At 39.8% G+C, this 26,474-nt stretch overlaps 1 pseudogene; it reads right to left on the reverse strand.

Moving 5' to 3' along the window:
- Positions 1-440: 440 nt before the first annotated feature.
- On the reverse strand, positions 441-15,572 carry LOC103707188 (annotated as a pseudogene).
- Positions 15,573-26,474: the final 10,902 nt, after the last annotated feature.

Here is a 26,474-nt window from a genome sequence, read left to right on the forward strand (position 1 = left end):
GTTATGATGCTATACTGTTAATTCAGGCAACGATACCTTAACATGGTTACGAAAGTGATCGATCATCCTATCTTTTTCCCCAGCGCTGAGAAAGAAGTCTTGGAGAGGAAAGTATGATGAGCCGAGTGACCGCTCGCCCTCCAAAAAGCTTCTAGGGACTAGGAAAAGAGAGTTAAATAGGGAAAGGAAAAGGCAAAAAAATAATCAGAGGAGCTCAATCGGGACAAGGGAAGGCCAAAAAAGCAAATCACCACCCTTTTGATTAACGGCATTGATAACTATTTTGAGTATCTTTTGATGTGTCAATATCCTTAAAATTCAATATCTAAGTCGTATTGAAGGAGCTATATTTTTATATACATTTATCCGAAGATACCAATACAAAAGGATAATGATATTATTTTATATTTAAAACAATTATTTATTAACACTGTCAGCCAAAAATCTAATAGGAGAGTTATTCATACGAAAATTTGATAATTTAAGGGATACATACGCTGATAACAATTTTCTGAAGGCAGATATACAACTATATTTGCAAGAATCTACATGCAAAAAAGCCCAAAAAAAGAATATGGCGACAAGATCCATCTCACCCCGCCATCAGCACAGGTTACAGATAACATTGTTAGTATTAATAATATATCTGAAGCATCCTTTTGACAGGATTCAGTTTCGGTATTTTCTATATTCACGCATGATCACGATCCAAGCGATTTGCAACTGAAGAAAAGGTGGTTACATCAAACATTTGATCCAGCGGCCCAGATTTTGCAGCAAGAATGCAACATGTCTCGTTTTCTAATGAAATTTCCATGCCAATTCAATGATAAGCTCGCTAATATGGAAAGCAGATCTCAGCAAGTTTGAACTGCATTTGTTAACTCCACATCCTGCGTACAAGGCACATAATTAAAAAAAATATATATCACTCCTCCCTGGAAGGTGACGTTAAAAATATATCACTCCTCTCTTTCTAAATCACAGCTATAGAAAGAGAATGAAAGGGAGAAAACAAGTTATTAGAAACCAGTTGCATGCAATAGACTATAAAAATAATAAAATATGCATTCCATGGACAGAGTCATGAAATAGCGTCCTTTCAAATACAAAGCTTCAACATGCAGAAATTTTACAGATCACAATACCTAGAGATAGAAGAAATGTGAATAACAGAAAACATCGAATTTAGCAAGAACGCATTACATTATATTGTGTTATGATATACTGAAGTATACTGAAGAAACTCAAAAGGGTACAAATCAAGAAAGTAGGGAGATAACTTATACTAGAAGAACCATACATATTCCATTAGACATAAAATTATATGCATCTGGCTGGGGCGAGCTTTGTTAGTTCGGTTATAGTTAAGTATTGAATGTCTTCCAGTTTCTTCTCTGCTATAACTCTCAAAGTTCAAGGATTCACCATGAACTCTTTAGTCTTACATAGCATGCATAGCATATGATATAATTGCTGATCAAAAGCTAGGGGAATAACTTTGGTATACAAATCATGCATGGTATCTCTTCATGCAGTCAATTACCATAGGATTAGAACTCTGATCAAGATAAGTATCCAGGGGAAGCTTCTAATTGACAAGCTTCCTGAAAAATATACAATCATGAAAGGTTTGTAATGAAATTCTCTTCCAATTTGGTACATGTCCGAAATCTCAAGGGAGTTTTCTGAAAGTTGGGAGAAAATTACGCTCATAGTATTGTTCATTAGGATCACGACTAGTCAACCTCAGCACTTCATTTAACTTTAATGACAAGGGTCAACACATTATATTCAACAGTGAAAAAGTTCACACTTGTACTAGTAAATGAAGTGTTAACCAAGGTTCTAAAAGTGGACACATCATGCGAGTGGCCAGGATACTGCATTATATGAGGCATGCAGGGAGGCTATGATGGTTGGTGTTCTAAAAATATTAAAAAATAAATTACATTCACAAATAAGATAAAAATGAGTGGAAAATTAGACAAACAAATAAAAATGCATGCAAGAAAATATAAACTTTTGCATTTATTTAAGAGCCTATCATAAAACTCCGACAAATTGTACTCAATTTTCAAGTGCATCAATGCAACAAATGAATCTACTGATTATCAAATGGACAATCAGATAAGATACACAGCTTGTAACTGAGCTTAGAGTACCCCACCAAATAAAAAGATGTAGTTGCAGACATTGGATCTCGACAACTTAGATTAACTAAAGATACAGTTGTAGACATCAGATCTCAGATCTCGACAACTTAGATTAGCAAAAGATACAGTTATAGACATCAGATCTTGACAAATTAAATTTTATGGGAAGTGGTAAACCTAAAAACCCTTATGGAGAAGAAAAAAGGGCTAGCATACCCTAGGATCTAAGCCAATCCCTAAGTCCTCAATCTAGTTTGTGTTTTATCAAACAATAAAAGGAAATGCAAAAAGAAAAGAAAATGAAAAGAAAAGAAAAGAGGAATCGAAGAAGAAGAAGGAGAAACAGAAAATAAAAAGATATAGTTGCAGATATCAGATCTCAACAGCTAAGGTTTTAAGGGAAGTAGTAAACCTAAAAATCCCTACGGAGAAGAACATGGGCTAGTGTACCGTAGGATCTAAGCCAATCCCTTAGTCCTCATTTTAGTTTGTGTGTTAGCATACAATAAAAGGAAATGCAAAAAGAAAAGAAAAGAAAAATAAAAGAGGATTTGAAAAAGAAGTAAAAGAGGAGGAAGAAGAAGAGGTCGGGGATGTTGAGATCATCGTCTCTCTCATCCTTGGACCCACTTCCTCCACCTTCTCTTAGTATCAGGTCTCTATGAAGAGAGCACTATGCAGAGGGCTGGCATTTTGACCTCTTGTAGCTTGCTTTAGGGGTGTAACGCTAGCTAGGATTAGATTTAGGGCATGGTGGAAACAAGGGCATGAGACATAATGCTAGGGTTTTGAGCCTCTAATCTTCTCCCTTTTTGTGTTCGGCTAAGAAAGAGGGGTAGCAGAGATTAGTAGGCTCTACAATTCTAGAAAATTCCAAGCTATTGGAGGACTAGGATGGGTTGGTGACAAAGGCATTAGCAATTGCCTCAGTATACGATGCCTATGATTGGTGAGTAGGTGCAAGGTTCACAAACACCAATTTCAATATCCATACTAGTACTATGTTGGTATAGTATCAATACAGGTCAGTTCGGCGTACTGACACTTGATACACCCCAATACTGCCTAGTATAGGGTGGTACAAATCGGTAAGGAGAACCATGAGCTGGTGGGTTAGGGTTAGTTTTGATCATTTGAGGGATTTCTCCTATTTGGATGGAAGTAACACATGGGTGAGATTTGAGGTTTGTGAGGGTAGCAGCAAAGGAAGGATTTCAATGGCATTTTTATAATCTAGCAGTGGCTGAGGGGTAATGGATACGAAGAAGATATAATGTTAAAGGCAAAACACATGATATCATTCTCATCCAATGCTTGCAGGCTTTCTTTCTTGGAGATAAGTAAGGTAGTTATGAGATGATATCTTGCCTTTGTGGTGATTTGGATGGGTGTAGGAGACCAAACATGAAGCAACAAACCAGGGTAGATTAAGTGGCACAAGTAAAGACAAAAGGTTAAATCAATAGCCATCAAATCATGTCACATCACTTGAAGATTCTTGACAAGCTTGAAAAGTTTTCATTCTTCTGCATAGCAAGTCTCAGCACATTATGGCATGATGCAAATTAACAAAATTTTTATAATTAAATACTTTAATCCTACGGTTTAAACTAAAAATGGTTGGTCTGCAACTTTAAGTTTATAGAATTGAACCCGTCTTGACTTTTAAAACAAAAATTAAGTATATATTGAAAAAACATAAAGCTGTAGAGCTTGAAAAGCATGTGACTGTAACAAGGTCATCATTGTAGCTCGCTTCTTTTTGGGTGTGAAGCAGCGTCAAACCAAAATACCCAACAAGAGGATTTAAAGGAATGGAATAGAGAAATGCATGTTAAATGCACCTATAATGGTGTTCAATTATCGGAACAGAATTTCCCAAAGATGACAAGCATTTTTCAAGCCAATTTAGCTTTTCTATTGTAGAGAATGTCTTAATAATAGCAACTATTACACAAAAAACTATTTATATGACGACAAACTAGGGCAATATTTTCAGTCCATCTGTTGAACTCGCTTGATTTCTTCCTATCCAAATAATAATAATTTTAACATAAAAAAAAGGATTAAAACACACCATGAAATATCCTAGAAAAGGATCAAACTAGATAGGATTAGACGAAACTTTAAAAGCATAGAAAGAAGTTGCTCTGAAAAATAAAGAATAACAATGAAGAATAAAGAGAAGAAAAAAAACGCATACCTTAAGGAGCTTAATTCTTCACGATGCCCAAAAAGTTAATCATATTATCACAATGTTCCCTATAATGTAAACAAGACCGTAAGTTAACACATGAATGGCAAAATGAAAAAGTATAAGTATGCTTAACAGTAGCTTACAAGTTAAAACACCACTTAATAAATGTGTAGGTACAACTGTGCTTATTATCACAAGTTGCAAGTATGCAGAACAACATGCTATCTTAGGCTCAACATAGAATGAAATTTATGATACCTATAAATAATTTATATTTATAATAAACAATTGAACCTGAAAAATGCAAATGAACCTAAACCAAGAAACTTATTGTATTCAATATGAATCATAATAGTCCAACTAAAAAAGAAAAGAAACTTAAGACGATCAATTGATGTAATTGGTGCATAGTTGGATACTAAAAGCAATTGAGAGCGTCAAGATGATGATATGGCCCTCCAACATATGAACATCATAGTTCCTACTAGGCATGAAAGTTATCACATTTTACGCTATGAACCAAGTTTCTTGGTTATGGTGAATTCTTTTTACTACATTTGATAAAAAAAATTGAGTAGGTTAAGATATTAAGTAAATGAATTGAACATATTGAAGAGAAAAAGGAAGAAAGAAGTGGACATGGAATGGGTAGCATATAAGCAAATCGGCTGATGGACTGTCTACCACTTAATAGGAAGAATGGATTTGGAGATTATTTAGATAAGTCAAAATTTCTCGCACCAGCAGCTGACACTACTATTTAAACTAAAGTTCTATTGCATACAAATATTATGTAAGGGAAGAAGAAAGGTTAACTTTTACTGAAGTTAACAAAGAACCACATAGAATCTAACTCCAAACTCATACACCAACAGAAAAAAAAGTCATGACAACATCTATGTTATAAAGGGACCTCAACATGGAACATGCAGAAAGAATCCTCCATTTGCTCGCTAAAATTTTCAAACATGTGAATAGAGTGATAAAGAATTACTCCAAAACTGTACGCATTTCAGTTTGCATCCACCTACCGTGACTTTATTCACTTGAGGAAAATGTCAAGAATTAAAAAATTCCACAATATAAAGCACCATATCAACTGAAGTTGCATAGAATAACATTTCTATAAGATTCTCCAATGCAATTATCCATAACGAATACAAAGTAAATTCCAAAGACCATGTATCTCACTCTTCAAATGCAAAACTGGAGTCAACCACTAAGAATGATTTGGCTTAAATGGTGGCATTTGTCTTTTTTAAAAGAAAAAAAATGAATAGATGATCAATTATCAATTTTCAGACAGATAAGTCTGGTTGGCTATACACCATCCTGCAACTTGTGGTCTCAAAGAATTAACGGATTTGGCCCTTTGGATTCTTCAGGATAGATTGATCTAACATGAGTTTTCCGTACCGCAGAAAAATATGTTAGAAAAACAGTCTTAAAGGAGTTTTTGATAGGCCAAGGAAGATAGAAGTATGAATGCAAAGAGAACTAAGAGATAAAGAAATGGAGAATGAAATTCAGCAAGCACAAACTCAGCTCTGCCAGTTCCCATCTGTCTCATTTATTTAATACTAGGATAACCCAGTTCCTAGTTTGAACCTACTGCTCAGAGGTTGAACCATACAAGTTGCACCAAGTAATTAAGCCCAAAATGCTTAATTTAAAGCCCAAAGTAGCAGAACCAACAAGTAACAACGAAAATAAATGGACAATATAAAACTAGAGCCATAGATTACTTATCATCTTTGCTATGTTAATTATAAGGCTAAAGATCCCTGGGGAAATATAAGAGTGTTTTTGAACAAGATTCCCTGTTCAGGCAAGGTCATCAAAACGCCACCTCAAAGAAATCGTTCCACCAAAACTTTGTCTTCGGAATTTTTTAATATGAAGATCAGAATACTCATTCAAGGGTTGCCTGTTAAGGATAACAACTCCGAAGGAAAAAAAAAGTTTCCAACTATTTGTTATCAAATATGACATTTTGTGATGTTTTCAAAATTTGATGCACTATGAAGCAAGGTCCGCCGAACCGGTACCTAAATCCATATCGGTCGATAGGTGGGTCGGCATGGTATTGGTTCGGTATCGTACCAACACACCATACGCCAGAACCGGCACGCCCATTTTTTTTAAGATTTTCAACTTTGATTAATTAGTAATCAACTTTTTTCAACTTTTTTGATGATATTAAGTATAGTTTGATATTTTTTTATATTTTTTATATTTCTATCATCCCAATATAATCTAAACGATGCATCTTATTGTTTTAAAGTGATATAAAACATAAAATGATTAGTGAGATGTTGCATGCTACAAAAAGTAACATGAAATATCCTAAGATCAACTAGTGAGATTCAAAATATTAAATAATATAATCAATTACGTATATTTAAAGTACAACATACATACCGATATCTAAAATCTCGTCGAGTGGCGATGCCTCTCGTAGATATCCGAATCATTAGCATAGTCAGAAGGCACATCAGTCAACCCTTCTAACCAAGCGGCGTTGTAGTGTTGTATATTCATCCCATAAGAAACGCGCTCTGGGTTATAAGCACTCTGAAATTTTTCGCTGAAGCTGTAGCTCTAAGAGGTGTCCTCTAGCTGATAATACGGCTGTGGAAGAGCCCATTCAAATATGCCGGCAGCAAAATTCGACCCGTAAGATACTCCGAGCTGCGTAGGGTAGTAGCCACCGGAAGATGATGCCTCAGATGCACCATATCCATATCCATATCCATATGAGTCATAGACTGCCTGTAGTTACGGATAATAAGATTCAGTATACGACTTAGAATCTGATGTCTATGAATTCTACTCCACGTGCGAGATCATCTGCAGCAGCATCGTGTCCTCCTGAATAACCTCAAGAAATCCGTCTCCTATATGCAATTATATCCTCGCGAATTCTACCAGATCATACATCGTGGTCTCTATCCTATGTAGCATGCGTAAATTGGAACTCACCGGTGAATCGAAAACCATCCTGCGATCGTATCTCATTAACGATGGTCTCATGTCCTCCAGTCTCTTTCTAGCAATCGTGTAGATCATCTATAGATCTATAATATATCATAAAATCAAGCCAAAATCAAAAATTTTGGCATGACCTCTTCTTATTTTGCAAATTTTAAGATATTTTTTAGTGTCCCAAAAATAGAGAATGAGATAGAAGAGAGGAAGCATACCTTATTTAAGGTTGGATCCTCCTTCAATCGTGCTGCATCAGTATATTTTTTGTCGTGGGAAAGGAGGGGTATTCAGATAGATTGGGAAGGTATGAGAAGTTTCTCAGGCCTTCCTAACTAGCCTTTAAAATAAAAAAAAAGACGGAGGAGGGGGGCCGGTTCAAAATAGGTCAGACTAGGTGCGAATTGGACGGTTCGCATCGGTTCCACACAGAACCAGCTGGTTTGGACCGAGTATGGGCGATTCGCGATCGGTTCTGGCTCGTTCTGTCCGATTCCCAAAAAAAGGTAAACTGACCTGGTCCCCAACCGGGTCGACTTGGTACGAGCCGAACCATGCGGTTCGGCCTGATTCAACAAACCTTGCTATGAAGTTTTCAAGATCGAAAAAAAAGGTGGGGGACAAAAGCCACATGCAAAAATCTTTGCAATCCTGACCTCTCCTTGTACAATCTCAAGTGAGTTTAATAAAAAGATGTCAAGATTTGTTAACATCTTGGTTGCTATATATTGGCCCAAGATTTCAGATTATCTCTGTTCTTTCCCAAATTTCCCCACCTTCCATCTCGATGGAGATAAACTGCAATCTCAGTTCAGTTTGGTCTCGGTCTCTGACTAAGATGATTGATATATGAGTGTTCAAAAACCAAAGTTGGCTTTCATGAGAACAATGGTAAGTTTGAAAAGATGGAGCAACCTAAGAGAACATTAATTTGTCTTGTAAACAAGATAACAAAAATATGATTAGATAATAAATAGACCTGGCAAAAAACAAACAGCAAAGCAACTTCTTTTAGACTGACCACAAGAAGATGAATAAACCTTGTGCAAAATGATAACGGTAGTTAGATTCAGTATGTCCTCTTTCGTGGGAGCTATAAAGGCATGCATGAAATCAGTTAAGATATATATGAGGATGTTGATCCAAATATATGGATTGAAGAACCTAAAAGTAGTAACAACAGAAGTAGTTGAGTTATGCAGAGAGAAGAGACAGAGTTAACACTAAAAAGAGGTTGATTTTGTTTGGGAAATTCGACAAGGGAAGACTCAGATAGACTTGGACAGAAGAGGATCTCAAGAAAAAAAAAAAGAGTGCAGTGTCTATGCAAATAAATAAAAAAGCAGTATTCACATGGCCAAAACAAGAACTTGCATGTCGGTTATCCCTGATACAATGGTCTACTATAAATGATCTATGCATGCATCGTGAAAAAACATTTCCAGTTTTAGAAGGAGAAAAAAAAAGGCATGTCATAAGGCACTCTCATACAAATCCAACACAGTACTGTTCTAGGGACAAAATAAGTTACAGCAAATAAACACAATGGTATATAACTGTATGCTCTCAATACAATAAATAGATTTATTTCCTACAATTCACGCACAACTCATGCAAATTATGCAACATATTTATTTGCTTCATTTGGACATCCAATATCGGCAAGCAAATAGTACAGTGAAGTATACAGCAGCAACACCATGTTTTGCACCAATGCATGGCTTATAAGTGTAGACTTCTTAAATGTACATTAAACCCAATTGAGAAGTCTACTTTAATTTTGCATGCCACATCTGACCACAAAGAATGGACCCCTAGCACAAAATCTGAATATCATTAGGTAAATTAAGAATGCCACTTTTTGCAACCAATATTAGTGAGAAAGTACCATCAGTAACTTATTTGAAGAAAAAGAACCATAAAGAAAACTTACAACTGACAATTCCCAATAATTTATAAGCTATAAAAGGACAGTTAATTAGAAAAATGATCACTTACTTGAAGAAATTCATTCATTGTGATTCAACTGCAACTCTGCCTCGCCAATGCACAAGCATTCCTCCCAAATCACTTATTGTAGTGCACCCACTGTCTTGTGGTGCATCATAATCCAGGGACCAAGATTTTGACTGCATTTTAGTAGCAAAATAACCCAAACTGTTGCCCAAATCCCTCAAGTTTCTTATCCTACGCAAATTAATCTATACCAACACCATCAATTCATTCATTTGTAAATATATCACCCAGTACTCGAGGAAACTTTAAGAACCCAAATGCAGAGTTTTTTTTTTTTTTGCTAAAATAGAAGGATCATACATAACGTGTACGGATACAACTAAGAAAATCAAAATGCAAAACATTCCGGAGCGCACTAAGCAGCTCCGCCTCTCCCACCCATAGGTGGTCCCCCGAATGGTTGGTAACAAATGAAGCCACCCAATCTGCAGCCTCAACCCCATTGGCCTCTCTAAAGACATGCTTCGCCTGGATTACTAGCCCATCCTGGCCCATAGCCCTAATATCTCATAGCAGCGAGTGATAATCGCCGACCCCCCCTCCCGAAGCTTGCTGGATCCACCCAATAGCTGTCGCAGAGTCACCCTCCAAAATAACCTCTCTCCCCTGCAATGCACGCTATACATAGCACAAGCCAGCCCATGCCGCTCTCAACTCCGCCCCTGGCATAAAGATGTCAAACAGGTGGCAGCACCCAGCGGCGATCACCCTGGAATCCGGACCCCTAATAACAAAGCCCGCGCCTCCCCTTGATGCAGAGTTCAAGTAGGCTTCTCATTGGTGTTTTATATATTGGAAAAAAGTCTGGAATTTGTGACACTAGTGGATAGCTAGTTCATTTCTACACTCATGTAGACTTTTATTTGTAGTTTAGTTGATTTTAGCAAACATTATGAACAGAACAAGTACGGAGATTATTCTTCAAATTTCAAAGTTTGTGTGACCATCGAAGCAGTTAAACAGCCCTCTAAAGTATCACACAAAGAAAATTGGTTCAAGGCTATAAACCCACACAATTAGAACCTATTAAAATGAACTACTTAACCAAGTCATCTAATCAAACCACTGAAAAAAGGACCAATCAGCCACCATATATATGCCAATATAGTTTCGCTGATTACCAGCCATGGAAAGTATTTGCTCTGTACACTGTAAAATCTAACAAAGTTGCCATTAAGATACACAATTAACTTCCAGCAAATGTTGTTCTTTTGCAGGAAATCAAAACCAGGTCAATGTAACTAGTTCTTGTCCATTTTTGACTTGTCAGATAACCATTAAATGCAAACATCCAATCAAATGGTGTCATAAGACTATCACATTAAAATACCCATATACACAACATGCACGTGGCAACAAATATAAATTTCATACCCTCCAAGTGTAAACGATCTAAGAAACATTCTAGAGGGACATGAAGACAAGGAATCAAGCAGTGTAAAATCATAAAATACTGCTACAACAACAAGATATCATTTCTTTTGTTAATTAGTTAATATAAGGATGTTATAAGTAGCAACAGATAAAGGAAATTGGTGAGATGATGAAAAGTAGAAGTCACGACATCAGCAGTACTTTATTAAATATGGTGACTTCTGACCAAACAACTAACTCAGCTCCATAATATTGTTATATCATCATCTCAAAATTAAGCAAGAACCACCAAGCAGCTCCATTTTCTGAAAGCAGAACTAATAGCAATGCATGGGAAATTCTTCTATAAACACTAAGAAAAGCTAACAAACTTCAAACTATGCTACCAAAGATAAAATGTCAGGTATAAGAGAGTTATGGGAATCTACATTTCTAGATAATTGAAAGACTGCAGTATAAAATTTTTCAATAAGTTCACAATGCCAACAGCAGCCTACGGTATTCCAACATGAGTTCACCTTATACTCCACTACAACAAAATTGCCCATTGGAAATTTCAACTGTTCCTAAAGAGGGAGATAAACATGTCTGAGCCTTCATAGAAATCTAATATAACCTAAGATCTTGCTGACTGCTCCAGTTGATGATATTAAAGATCTCATTGAGAAAAAGCTAAAAAAGATGTATGGCAATGGACTATGGTAATCGCACATCTAAAAATAATAAGTGAAACAGGATTTATGAATGAGCTCATAAACGTAAAATTGTCATAAATATCAATATGAAGATTTAGCAAAATGATAATCATTGAGTGTCACAAAATAAAAGCCAGAATATTCAATACCAAAATATTCATACTGAGAACCTGCCCACCACAACGCATTCCTGATTAACAACACCTCAGCTTGTAAACTAAGTAACTATAAAGTTGCACTAAAAAAGACATTCTATGCAAGTGAGAGGGCAATTGATATTGTGTATTTGTGTATGGTATGGCCACTCTTTCATCTACGTCCGTGAGCTCGTAGCATGTCATGCGCACCCCAAGAGCCATGCCCAGATCCGCCCCCATACTGAGGACCAGCATCTGCACCTCCAGGAACCTGGAATTCAGAAGGAGTTTCCTATCACAACCGGTTTATGTATATTAGTAGTTATTGCGTGTCAGAGGGTGTATCCAGTAACAAGTTGTTGCAAAGTAGAATAAAGGCCGTACAGAATTCGTGCCATAGCCAGCTGGATAAGGATTTCCACTATAACTGGGATCAGGATTGCCATAGTTCCCACCATAGCCTGCAGCTGCAGACCCCACAAAAGGGGAAAAAGAAATATCAAAGAACAATAAGCACGTGTTCTTAGCCCATGAAGAGCAAGATTTGACAAAATATGAGAAAATATTAGTTTTAATGCAGGAAAATAAGACTAAACAACTGCACTTGAAAGAACCTTGTTTAATACTTTAATTTCTAGTTGTAGTTTGTAAGTTGTTAATCAATGTGTTTCCATATAAGTAAACAGTTATAGTAAACTATAGGAAAATCATAATCATTTGTCAATCGTGCATCCCAACATCAAAACTCCAAGAAAAGCACAATGTAGTGTCCTGATCACCATAGTGCTATACACAAGGATTTTGAATCCTTGATCTTGAAAATACCACTCTCTCAATCCTAATCTAGGAATTAAGATGTCATACTTTGGTACCTACCTTTAATCATGACAACATCAGAGTTTAAGAATAAAATATCAAGAGGCTGCTAGCAATCCACTGGAACATGGCTTAAACGTCAAAGTATACTAGAATTCCATGCTTGATTCAAACCTCATTCATCTGTTGCTCTTAGGAAAGACTAGGAAGAGTTTGACCAGTTCTACTCTTTCTCTGTGAGAAAAGGATTGAGGAGCCGTGTCATGGAGCAGCTAACAATACATATTTCATTAGGAAAACTCTCAAGTTTGTGCAGTCAAAATTACACATTCAGTAATGTATTTCATCATTAATCATCAAGAAACACCTCCAAATAATAACTAAAAATAATACTCTCTTCCAATCACAAGTTTCCTTATAATCTCATCCTCCATAAGTGTGTTGACTATGAGGTGACCTTGACAACAATTGTAAAGATACTATCTAACCCATAACCATTATATATCAAGGATGTTTTGACTCCTAACTAAATTAGGCACTCAATGGTGATGAATTCTCAAAGATAAGAAAAGATAAACCCTTTTCAAGCAAAATGCATCCCTAAAAAGGCCATATTTACCTCTGCACTCTAATTTTCATATCTCCTAATTCAACCATTAATTTTGAGTTGGCAGACACGCGGCTACAATGAATGTTTTTAGTATATTACCTATACACCATTCATAACTAAGCTAATCTGCCTTGATATTTGAATATGGCCAAAAAATCTCCTTATTCCAATGAACTATGCAATATTGTGTTTGTACCGCCTACCCATTCAAGAACACAGAGGAAGTCGTCAGGATATATTTAGCGATTCTCTTGAATATCTAAATTCATACTATAGTTTCCTTAGGTCTATTAGACATTATAGTTTGCTTGGTGAATATGTAATACAAATCAATCTTGAGTTTATATTAAAGATAAGAAGAAGCATATTCAATCAATTCTTGGGTAGTAGAGCTATATGATAATTTAGTAGCGTTAAACTGGTAAAAAAAAGAGTTTACTTTGGCAAAGTTTGCTACACCGAATAACTTGTGAAAGGTGCTGATCATGTTTCTAAATCAAATTGCTTGGCTTTAATTATGTTAGATCATTTGAGTCAGGTGCAAAGCCTTTCAATTATTTTCCATTTATCAACGAATGCTCTAACTATAGCTTGCCTTAAAATTTAAATATGACAGTCTGAGTTGGCCATAAAATCTTCTGCTAATACAAGGTTCTTTTCTTGTTGCTGAGCATTTCCTGCTTTATATTGTTCCTCCCTCTTAATATTGCAGATGTCCAATTTTAATGTGCATTATGGTTCCCTATGACTGGATTTTCCATCAAACATCCTCGCTGATGCTCCAAATATTAATCACTTTTATTGAACAAATTGAGTGCACTAAAAGTTAATGCAAATTATAGTTGCATTCTTAAATTGATATTAAAAAAAGTGAGCTAGAGAATTATGAAATCTGCAAACCAACTGCTCAGGTAGCTCTCCGCGTGATTCATATGAAACATGTACCAACTGTATGGCATCTGTGCAGATTGCAGGAAGCCAGACAACAAACAGAACCCTCTCATGTTGGTTCTAAATATTAGTGCGAAACTCAAAAAGCAAAACAGAGCATAAAGGTGATTACCTTGAGTCCCAGCAGCAGCTGCAGCTCGTGCCCTCTTCTCAGCATTAGCAACCTCGGCCCGTAGCTTCTCAACCTCACGAGCCATTGAGATCAAATTGTTCTCCATAACCTGTCCTTGCTCATAACTCTCGGCATATCCCTTCTTCTCGTAGTCAATACCACCCCTAGGCATCCATATGAACCATAAGCTTATGATTGCAAATGTCACAAGATTATGGATTGGAATATATACCTTTTTATTCAGTCGTGCCACAGTTTTAATTTCTAACTCATGATGATTTTATCATTTTACAGTGCAAGTTCCCTCAATATGAACACTCAGACCTTTAATCATGTTTGGAACATGTCCAAGGATATTATCATTTCCCATTATTTATTTATCTTAGTTCCAACACGACTTGTTGCTTCACAAAGATTACAAACTGTGAACATTGTTCCTTGTAGAATTAGATCAATCAACACCAATTCCATTTAGGATTTCCTTTTTCTCGATTTTCTTAAGTTACACGGTAAAAGATCGTACTAAAAACAAGAAAGAGCACTGAAAAAGAGAGTCGGTGGTATCAAGGTAATGGTACCTCACTCGCTGCACCTCCTGCTTCAAGGTCTCGATCTCTGCCTTTATTGCAGGTGCCTCCTGCAAATCAGCCAAGGCCCGAGCCGAGTCCTGGGTAAGCGCATGCACCTGCCCCGCGAGCTCCTGCCTCATTGCACTCAACTTCTGCATCTCCCCACGGATCTGTATGAGCTCCGCCCTCATCGCCTCCGCCACCCGGAGCTCCGACTCCAGCTTCATCGACTTATCATAAGCCTTATCGAATCGTCGAAGCCAATCATCAATAAGAAACAAATAATCTTTCATCAAGAAAAGGAAAAACAGAAAGAAAACAACGAACTCGATCAATAAAGGGTAAGAAAGAGGACCTCGTGGAGATGTAGATCCCTCTCGGCGTGAGTGGAGGCGGCGACGTGATTGACACGCGCCATCTCGTGGCGGACGGCGCCGAGCTCCTGCTTGAGGGCGACGTGGGTGGCGGCGAGGCGCTGGTTGTCGACGAGGAGGCCCTGAATCTCCTGGAGCTGGGCGGCGAGGTGCTCCTCGATGATGGCGGGGTGAGGGGGGAGAGGGCGGGGAAGGCCGCGGCCGAAAGGAGGGGGGCTCGCGGAGGTCGTCGAGGAGGGTGGGGTGCATCGGGCCCACGCCGCGGCCGAAGGGGGGCGTCGGGGGGCCGTGGACCGAAGGTGGCGGGCCCTTCATCGCGTGGGGCGGCATCCGGCTCCTTCCCGACATCGCCGGCGAAAAACCCTGAGGGGACGAGAAGGAAGGGTTTGGTGGGATCGCAGGAGAAGAGAAGAGGTTGCAAGGAGGAGGAGAGCGCGTGCGTGGCGTGGAACGGCCGCGAGGCTTCTCCTCCTTCGGCTCCTTTTTAACCCCTCGGCTGAGTTTCACGCTTTCCGCTGCTTGTTGGTGCTCTCTCGGAGGGCATATGGTAGGCGGGGAAAGGTTCCCAGAGTTGAGTTGGATCACCTGGGTCATGGGCTGTGTTCGGGCCCCTCATTTGACATTTTGATAAATGGTACGCCTAAAGTCTTCCAGAGGACTAGGGATGCCTCCTCTCCCTCCTGCTCTTCATCATCTGCACCGATGCACTCTCGAGAGCTCTCAGATAGGTTGTATCCCTGTATGCTCTTTGCAGACGATTATTTATTGCTAGCTCGGTCGTCTCGGCAGGCTGCAGGAGTTATTAGTAGGATTCTCTGAAACTATTATGCTGTGTCGGGTCAGTATGTTAATTTCTCTAAATCAGCTATATGTTTCAGCCCGAAGACTACTTTGGCAGTGAAGAATTCTATTCTGGAGATTTTGGGGGTGGGTGAGCAGGAGGGCACATTGAGATACCTGGGAATTCCACTCTCAGGTCAGCAGTTACGTAGCAGGGACTGTTCCTCTCTGGAGCTTAGTATCAGGCGTAGACTGGAGGGATGGAAGATGCACACATTATCGATGATGGGGAGGATCACCTTGGTTCGGTCAGTTCTGTCTTTGATCCCCACTTACTTTCTCTCCAACTCTTTCATTCCAGTGGTGTTCCTGAGGACTCTTGAGCAACTCTTTAGGAACTTCATCTGGAGGAGGAGTAGTGGTAGAGGCGGTATTCACTTATTGGCAAGGAAGTTGTGTATCAGCCAACTAGATTGGGAGGTTTGGGGTTGCAATCTTTGGTGGTGAGGCGGGAGGCTCTAGCGGCACATCACATTGCCAGATTCATGCTAGAGCCCGATAGTATGTGGTCCTCGCTGATGAGGGCAAGTATGGTCCTTTTCTCCCTAGGACATGGGCTGGCCGTCACCATTCACTGGTCTGGAGGGAGATGTGTGCCAGAGCCATACTGGTGCTTCCGAAGATTAGATGGGCCATTAGGGATGGGCGATCTATTGATGTTTTGGAAGATAGCTGGGTGACTGAGCTGCCGATCAGTCGCTTGTCGACCATGGTGGATTCGGCGAGGTTGAGTGGATACAGAGTTTGTGACTTACTGGACCCTGTTGGGGGTTAGTGGAGGGCTGGGCTGATTCGGGAGGTTCTTAGGGAGCAGTTGGCAGAGTTGGTTCTGGCTCTTCCGGTACCAGCCTGGGAGGAGCCTGGCAAGTTAGTATGGATGCCATCAGGCCGGACGCGGGTACGAGCTAGAGATCTTCATGCTTTGTGCAGTAGGGAGCCAGCCCGGCAGATTGAAGGAGGATGGATCTGGAGGATGCGGGTTCACCCGCGAGTGGTGCTCCTTATATGGAAGGTGGCATGGGGGTGCCTACCGACCAGAAGCATGCTAGCTCGATGAGGAGTATGGGTTACCCAGTTTTGTCAGGTGTGCACGGAGTTGAGGAGACTATCGATCATGTCCTTTTGCAGTGCCCTAGGGTGAGGGAGACTTGGAGTAGTTCACCTGCATCCTTACCCCAGGTGATGGAGTCGACACAGGATTTGATCCATTTGCTAAGAGTTTCTATGCAGAGCCCCATATTTTGGAAGGGGGGATCCTCAGAGCATACCTGGCCTATCATATTTGGTTGGACAGGAATGTTGGCATATTTGAGGGTAGGAGGCTGTTGCCGAGGATGGTAGTGCATAGAGCTGTATTGCAGGCTAGGGAGGTTACTGCAGTTACCACGTTGTTCTCTACTGAGATGGCCAAAGACATCTGGAGTACTCTTTCTGCTGTTGTAGCGCCCAGGTTTGCCAATGTTTCTTGGGTGCCCCCACTCCTTGGTCATAAATAAAGATGTTGAGTAAAGAATAGAATTTAATTAATAAGAATTATAATATGACATAAATAGATATGGTAAAAAAATTAATTATGGAAAGAAGGAAAGAAAAATATCATTTGTAATGCCCCAAGCACAATTACCTTCCTTGGTTAAATCTCCTATAGAAGAAGGAAAAGAAAGTTGATTTTTTTGCTTATATACAAGACTCGAGCTACTTCCTTTTACAGTAGAATGATATCTACCACCGGTTTCACAAGTTATACGAATTTTACGCATGAAAAAATTAACCGTCCACTTTATAATTCTTTTAACCTTTAAGAGAGAGTAAGTTAAAACTCTAATAATCTATAGGAATCTTGACAGCCATTTAGAAGTTAATAAAATTTTTACTACGGTCTACTCCACATCGTATGAGAGCAAACTAAATCTTTGATCTTGGGGTAAAATCAAAAACAAATCCATTGATGGTGGGAAAATCCTCTTATCGTCAATAAAAAGATTTTAGATCCAAATTCATGGAAGTGAGTTGTCAAACCAAGCACTCATCAGGATTATAAGGTAGAAGATGCTTGATAGGAGTGCTATAGTGTTGAAACGTATGTATAAGCAAATGAATCTTTCTTCTTTCCTTTATTATATAATTGAAAGTTATTTCTAGCAATAACTTTCTTCAGAAGATAATTTTTTGTCATAGTAATTTTTCTCCTGTCATTATAAATAATTGTCCTATATTGTGACAACTTTCTTAAGAAGTTAATTTCAATGTTAAACTATTAATATATAGACTCATGTGTAAGTAATAAGTGGTCGGGCATTTCAAATGTTATATATAAATTATTAATCAAATTCTTATTGGACCTAATATTTTTGACCATTTACTATAGTTCGTCAATAATCAATTATTTTTAGGTGGAAATAATTAAAAATATTTTTTATCTTCGCCTAGCCCTACTTATCACATTTAATTTATGAATCATTTATTCCAATAAAAATATCGAATAATTTAACCTTTCCTCCTCAAATAAGTTCGCGATTCCTTTCCCCCTTACTTCATTAAACATGGTATTAAAGTTATAGAGATCTTGCTGGTTCGAGTAGCTTAATAAAATTATTTATTTATTATCTTGCTTATTTGTTACAGTAATGTCACATTGATTTTGGTATGCATACGAATGGATATTTTGGAGGACTATTCTTCTAGATTATTATCAATATTTAATGTAACAAATATAAAAATCAACATTTGCGGAGTTCAGCGTCAATTTTATTTTCTTACAGAAATATTGATCATTATTGTAGAATCTGATTGGCTGTTATAAAATAATGATAACTAATCATGTTATTTACTTGCATCAATGATAAAGTTTAACCGATAAAAATGTCAAAATGCACCCTTTTAATTTACTATGTCTTTGACCAATATCATCAAAATTTAATCAATTATCACTATTCCCAGTACAACATACTAGGATGATGACATGACTCATTGTTCATTCAGATTTTTTTTCAAAAAAAATGATGAGAAAGAAGAATATGTTACTCGGCATAAAAAGGGTGTCACAGAAACAAAGTATGAAAGACCAAAGATAGAGTTTCAGTTGTGGGATTTATTTTCATCAAAAAAAAAAAAGAAAAATTGTAGGACTTCTCCTATTTGGGTAGTGGCAGATTTATTAAATTTCGAAATGGTAGATGGCTCCCTAATTTCTATTATCCAATGTCTTTCCTATTCCTTTTATTAAAAAGGTGCCCCGAGAAAGCTCCCTGGGCACGAGGCCTTGCAATCAGAGGCACTACCCTCCGTAGATAAGATCACGAGCCTGTATACGGCCTTGCACCATATGGAAAGGTAAACACTTGCCTCTGCTAAAAATAAGTTGGCAGTAATAAGGGTTTCTGATGGGAGGCAAAATGGATCATCCTATTCCAGTACGGAGTCATTAATCTCTTGCCATGTAAATCTTAAAGCTAAGAAGGCCAAAGAAGCTCCCTCGACCGCAAGCGACGACCTCGATAAGAGCTAGGATGATCTCGACCCCACCAAAAAGAACCTCAGCCAGAGGCCAAAGCCGACCTCAGCCCGCTAGAGGCCAGAGCCGACCTCAGCCAGCCGAAGCCGAGCCGACTTTGCCAAGCACATGTCGCGGCCTCCAAACCTGCCCGACTTCCCCCGCAACCGTACCTGGCCACGTCATGACCCGGCAACCAAAGGCTATATCCTGCCACGCCCGTCTGGGGCCATACTCTGCCACGCTTATCAAGGGTCACACCCCACCGACACGCTATCTCCAGCTATTGGGCCAGCTGATCATATCTCAGCCCGAGATTTCAAGTAATGGCCGTCACCCTCATCCTATAAAAAGAAGGTAAGGAGGGCCCTCGAAAAGGGAGACAAGCTTTACAAGCTTCAACAAGCTCCTATAAGCTACGACAAGCCATTTTAAGCTACAAGAGGCCATGAAAGGCACTCAAAAAACTCCCCTCTCCATAAAAAAGGCCCAGCCAACTTAGCCATCGGAAAGCCTTCGCCGGAATTCCCTGCCAAGACTTTGTGCAGGTACCCCGGAGCGCAGGAAGGTGGCCATTTCCCTTCTTTCTGGCCGGCGTCTTCTTGGAGGTACCCCGGACCACCGGAGGTAGCCCTCTTTCGTCATCCCAGCCGGCGTCCCCTCAGCTCCCTTCCGGCATGGTCGCCTCTTGCCAAAATTCAACCACAACAGTTTCAATAGGATTCGAACTCATTACTAGCTCAGTTTGTTATTGCTGCACAGTTACCAAGTTAAGCTTGAACTCGACTAAGCCCACAGTTCAGGTTAAAGTGAACTCATGAAATATCCAACTAAACTGGAATTTATACCGGTAAACACAAATTTGATTCAGTCAATTGATATCCAGTTGAAAGCTTATACAACTTGATTCTTCCTTGGTCAATCCAATTTTTTACAAGATTTTTCACTAATCAAGCCCATTCTATATGATCCAATGTCCTCCACATGCATTTTCTAATTACTGTATAATATAAACAAGTTATAAATCTCAACCTAATAGACCCTAGTCTGTCCCAACTTCCAGGTATCCCCCACCAAATCATTAGTTTCCATCCATCGTAGATCGAGCTAGATTATTTATTTAATAAAATTATCAGATTTGGATTTGAATTTTTGATTCGTTTAATATATTGGTTACATTCGATTGATAAATTGTTGATCTATTGTAATAACCCCAAAAATTTTTTTTATATAAAAAGGGATAGAATAGTCCTTTAAAATTGATATAAGGGGTAAAATTGGAAGGAATCAAAAGTTAATGGCATAACTGTAGATCCGCTGAAGTGGCAAGGGCAAAATGGAAATTTTTAAAGTTTGATTTGACTTAAATGGGGGTTTGTCTGGCGGTGGGTTGGCTGAGAAGAGGGAATTGAGACAGAGAGGGAGAGGAGTTCTCAGGCGACAGAGAGGAAAAAAAAAAAAAAAGAAGAAGAGGGAAGGAAAGGAAGAAAGAAGAAGAGGAAGGGGATTCGAGGAGGAGGGAGATTCCGGTTGCACTTCCAGCTGAAGGGAAAAACGTAGATCTCCTTCCCCTCTACGCAAGGACCTCGATTTCAAAAAAAAAAAGGTAAATATCCGTCCCTACCTAGTCTTTTGATGATATTAGGCTATACAAAGGGTGGATGTAGTCTAGAGGGATCAGATAAGGGTTGTAGAGGTGGTTAAAAGAGAAAGAATCGGATTTCGACAAATTTTTCCGGCACTACGGAAAAACTGTGTCGAAGTCCCAACTTTGGCGAATTATTTAGGGGGTCAAACGGCCTCCGATGATGATGCATATTATCTCTCTGGAATCCTCTATGAGTGTAGAATGTTAGGTAAAAATTTCATCAAATTTGGAGTCCTGAAAGTGGATCAAAACCGGGATGAAGTAACCCACTATCAGTTCGGGTTACTGTTCATCCGGGTAGAAAATAGGGGATTTCATGCTATAATAGAGTATTAAGCCTAGATCAAGCTAAAAGGGACCTTGTACTCATGCAAGGGAGTCCCTAATACACATAAATGATGAGTTAATTAATAGAAAAAGAAAAAGAGAAAGAAAAGAAAAGATTTAGGGAACGGGGGAGTTGAATCAATTAAAGTTCCCTATATTATAATTGGCACGTAGATTATGACCTTGATACAAGACTAAATGTATGGTAAATGCATGTCACAGTTGGGCAAGAAGCTAGGGAACGAGAGGAAGAAGTTCCCCACTGCCTGCTGTAGAATTCTAGAGGCGTATCGAGGCCGTGCCGGATTGGCAGGTGAGTGGGAGTCATGTACTTTGCACCATGAGCATCCTTAATTCATTTTCATGAATGTCGCCAAGTGTGAATTGATTCCACTTGAGCATATTGATTGATATTGTAGTAGATTCCTCTATAATCTTGATTCTCCATGCTTGATTATTCTGTACATGCATTTGAGGGAACATTGAGAGGAATTACGAAGGGTTGATGAGTAATCAAATTGATTCCGAATTGTGAAATGATTTCTTTTGTAAATTGATTTCATTTCCTCTATTTTAAAGACTTGTGAGTCGTAGCTTGATTATACTCTTTTATGAGTAATTAATTGGTTCCAAATTGTGAAATAACTTCTTTTGTAAATTGATTTCATTTCCTCCATTTCAAAGATTTGTAGAGCCTTTTCAGTGGTATATTGAGTTGCATTGCACACCCTTGACCCCTCACTCCCAACCCTAATGTTAGTTTATGATTGGGTCGGAGTCGAGTGAGTGGTAGTCTTAATTATGCTCCTTTTTAGTAGAGTATTGGGAGGGTGCATTATGGCATTTATGCATAGCTTGGCAGTATCTGCAGGACACCTATAGTCGATGGGGTTGAACATCGGCCTTTGTGCACATAGTAGCCTTCTGGGTGGGCGGAGCCCCAGTCCCTTCCTAGGGGGACACGGCCCTAGGCGTAGGATCGGCCGGTCCTACGACTTATATTCTGCTTGCCGCCGGGCATAGTAAGACCCCGCGAGGTGCAGTATGGCTTTCCGCGGATGTAGAATTCCCGCGAGGTGCCGTTTAGTATGTAGATGTGAGATGGATTTCTGTTCTGGATACTGGCCAGCATTTATATGATCAGTGTGGTGTCTTATCCTGCATATGCATGTGACAGTAGGGAGTTGTTGCTGGTTCGCCTGGGGCGTAAAACCCACCTTCCGATAGCTGTTTAGCATTTATGTTATCGGTATGATGTCTTATCCTGCATATGCATGTGACAGTAGGAAGTTGTTGCTGGTTCGCCTGGGGCGTAAAACCCACCTTCCGACAGCTGTCTAGTGATGATTTACATATTGGTGTGGTGTCATATTCGATGTATGCATATGGCAGTAGGGAGTTGTTGCTGGTTCGCCTGGGGCGTAAAATCCACCTCCCGATAGCTGTCTTGTTGATGATTCAGCCTATTGACACCTGATTTATATGATTCAGTACTATGACCTGTTGAACATATTCATGAGTAGCATATATGTTGACTTGATTATTCCATATATGCTTCAGATGAGTTGATATTGATTGTGGTGATATTGATGATTTACTCCATATTCTTTATGTTGAGTTCATGTTCATCTTGTTATTGATCTTGAGATTTTACCTCGAGCCATGATTATATCTTGTCTCATGTGCATAGTACTCTCTACTCCACTCACTGAGTATTTATATACTCACTCCCCAGTTTGATGTTTTTGATTGCAGGAAAGGTATTGTATAGAGAGGAGCAGGATTAGTGGTTGCCTGCTAGCTGTGCCGCTCCATAGTATAGTATAGTATAATGTAGATAGAGGTTTATCCCCTTTTGGTGTATTATAAACCTTCTATTATATATAGTGCATAGTTACAGTCATAGATCCTGTTGTGGATATGGGTTTGACCATGGATGGATTGGGAAGCAGGTATATATATGTGTGCAGATCAGTTGTGTGCCTGTGATAATGTATTGCTATATATTGTCCAGGTTTATATGTGACAGATTATGTGATTGCTGCTCTGACAGGTAGTATGTTGTATGTATTGAGATAATCCTGACAGGTCACTATAGGAAAAGTGATCATTTTGTGGATGCATCATGCCAAATTTTTCAAGATTTATTGATGATTGATAGGTAGTAGGGTTCTACGCGGTGGCTGGTGGCCTTATGCCTACCCGCACCCTAGGACCGTCGCGGCGGCCCGCAGGGAACGGGGCGGGGGTCGTGACAAAGCTTGGTATCAGAGCAAAGGTTAAGAAGAGTCCTGTCAGAGCAATAGGATGAGTCAGGATTAAGTATAGGATTATACTATGGAGCATAGGATTTTTTCTGTATGTTATTTTATGAGTCATTTACAATTCAGTAAAATATATTATGGCTCTGTGTAACGACTGTCCTCTCTTTTGACTCTTTTAGAGACATATAAAGAATACTTCCAAGGAGAATGGAGCCAGATATAGCATTGGATGCGGGTTCCGCACATGTGGAGCCCCAAAGAGAAAAATCTCCTCCTGCTGATAGACGGAGGGTTGATGATCAAGGAGAGGTAGGAAGTAGAGATGCATTAATGGAACAGTTACTGGCAGAGAATCAGGCTCTGAGAGAGCAGATTGCTCGGGGGAAATCTCCTGCCCCGTCAGTAGTATCCATCCCACCTCCTGTAGTTGGTGCCAAGAAGTTTGGCCAGGCGGGCTCTAGATGATGAGGGGATTACTGTACAGGAATTTCTGAGGCTCAGAACCCCAGAGTTTAAGGGGGAAGAAGGTGAAGATCCTCAGAGATTTCTGGAGGAGACTGAAAAGATGATACGGAGACTGCCCTGTTCTGATGCAAGGGCAATAGAACTTGTAGGGCTCACAATGAAAGAAGATGCCTGGGGCTGGTACCAGAGGCACGTGGAGGACAGATTGTACAGTAGGAATCCTCCAACCTGGGAAGAGTTCAGGCAAGCAGTGATGGATGAGTTTTTGTCTCCGGCTGAGAGGCAGAATCGGGCTCTTCAGTTTGAGAGGCTGAAGCAGATGCCCGGAATGAGCGTATCTGAGTACGCTCGTGAGTTCACTAGATTGGGGAAGTATGCTTCTTACATCATCCCCACTGAAGCTGCCAGGATAGAAAGATTCAGGCGGGGTCTGATTTCCCCGCTTTATAATGCAGTACTGGCAGTAGAGGTCCCCACCTTGTCTAGGCTGATTGATAAAGCAAAACAGTGGGAGATCAGAAACAAAGAGGAAAGGGCTGAAAGAGAACAGAGAAAAATGAGTAAGGGGAAAGGGCAAAGCAGCCGAGGTAGATCTGAAGGAGCAAGTCTCCCGGAGGGCCCGACAGAGCAGTCTGTACGCTCAGCTCCACCTGCCCCACGTAAGAGGAAGTGGAGGAGAAGAGGTCAGTCACAGGATGCTTCTTTACCATTAGCACCTCGTCCTCCGGTCACTATGGCCAGAACTGAATCTAAGTTCCAATCATGGCCAATGTGTGGCATATGTGGGAAGCAGCACCCTGGCAGATGCAGAATGGGTCAGGGAGTGTGCTACAGATGTGGACAGCCGGGTCATTTTGTCAGAGAATGCCCGCAGGGTGCCACCCAGCAGTTTGTGCCTTTAACATCCTACCCTTCTGTGCAGATGGACAGGCCTAGTAGTAGGGGGCCTGTAGGCAGAGGCAGAGGTCAGACACCAACGTCACAGCAGAGTGTTGGACCATCTCAGCTGTTAGCTCCAGCAGGCAGAGGGCAAGGAAGGGTGTTCACGGTAAATCCACAGGAGGCACAGGCATCAAATGCAGCTGTGACAGGTATGCTCCTCATTGATAAGATTAAAGCTAGAGTGTTATTTGATTCTGGAGCTACCCATTCATTTGTGTCCCCTTATTTTGCTAAAAAGTTAGCTAAGGATAAGATATTGATGCATATTCCCTTAGTTATTAGCACACCTGTAGGGGATAGTATAGAAGTGAGATATGTGTATCCTACCTGTGTGGTAGAGGTAGAAGGTAAGACACTCCCAGTCGATTTGATTGAGTTGGCAGTGTTAGACTTTGATGTCATACTGGGCATGGATTGGTTATCAGACAATCGTGCCACCATTAACTGCCAAGAAAAGAGTGTTATTTTCAGACCTTTAGATAAGGGAAAATTTACATATCAAGGGGACAGGAGTGAGATCCCAATGAATTTGGTGTCTGCAGTAAAAGCAAAGAGGCTGCTGAGAAAGGGGTGTCAAAGCTATCTAGCTTATGTGATGGACACCCAGGTAGAGTCTGTGGATCTGCAGCAGATTCCAGTTGTTAGGGAGTATCCTGATGTATTTCCAGGAGAATTACCAGGATTGCCACTTGATAGAGAAATTGAGTTCAGTATTGAACTTCTTCCTGGTACAAATCCTATATCGATTGCTCCCTATCGTATGGCACCTACAGAGCTGAGGGAGTTGAAGGTCCAGTTGCAGGATCTGCTAGACAAGGGGTTTGTTAGGCCCAGTACATCACCATGGGGTGCCCCAGTTCTGTTTGTGAAGAAGAAGGATGGATCGCTGAGATTATGTATAGATTATAGACAGCTGAATAAAGTGACCATCAAAAATAGATACCCACTCCCCAGGATAGATGACCTGTTTGATCAATTACAAGGGGCTGAGTACTTCTCGAAGATTGATCTGCAGTCTGGGTATCATCAGTTAAAAAATCAGAAAGGAAGATATATTGAAGACTGCATTCAGAACGAGATATGGGCACTATGAGTTTCTAGTGCTTCCATTTGGGCTGACAAATGCCCCAGCAGCATTCATGGATTTGATGAATAGGGTCTTTAAACCCTATCTTGACAGATTTGTGATAGTCTTTATAGATGATATCCTCATATATTCTAAGAGTCAGGCTGATCATGAAGAGCATTTGAGGATAGCACTACAAACCTTGAGAGAACATGAATTGTATGCCAAACTTACCAAATGTGAGTTCTGGCTACAAGAAGTTGGATTCTTGGGACACATAATATGTAAGGAAGGAATCAGGGTGGATCCCAAGAAGATTGAGGCAGTTATGGATTGGCCGAGACCAACAAATGTAACAGAAATCAGGAGCTTTCTGGGTCTGGCTGGGTACTATAGGAAGTTTGTAAAGGACTTTTCAAAAATAGCTACCCCATTAA

Source organism: Phoenix dactylifera, chromosome 4 (assembly GCF_009389715.1).
Source record: "Phoenix dactylifera cultivar Barhee BC4 chromosome 4, palm_55x_up_171113_PBpolish2nd_filt_p, whole genome shotgun sequence".
NCBI classification, from domain to species: Eukaryota; Viridiplantae; Streptophyta; class Magnoliopsida; order Arecales; family Arecaceae; genus Phoenix; species Phoenix dactylifera.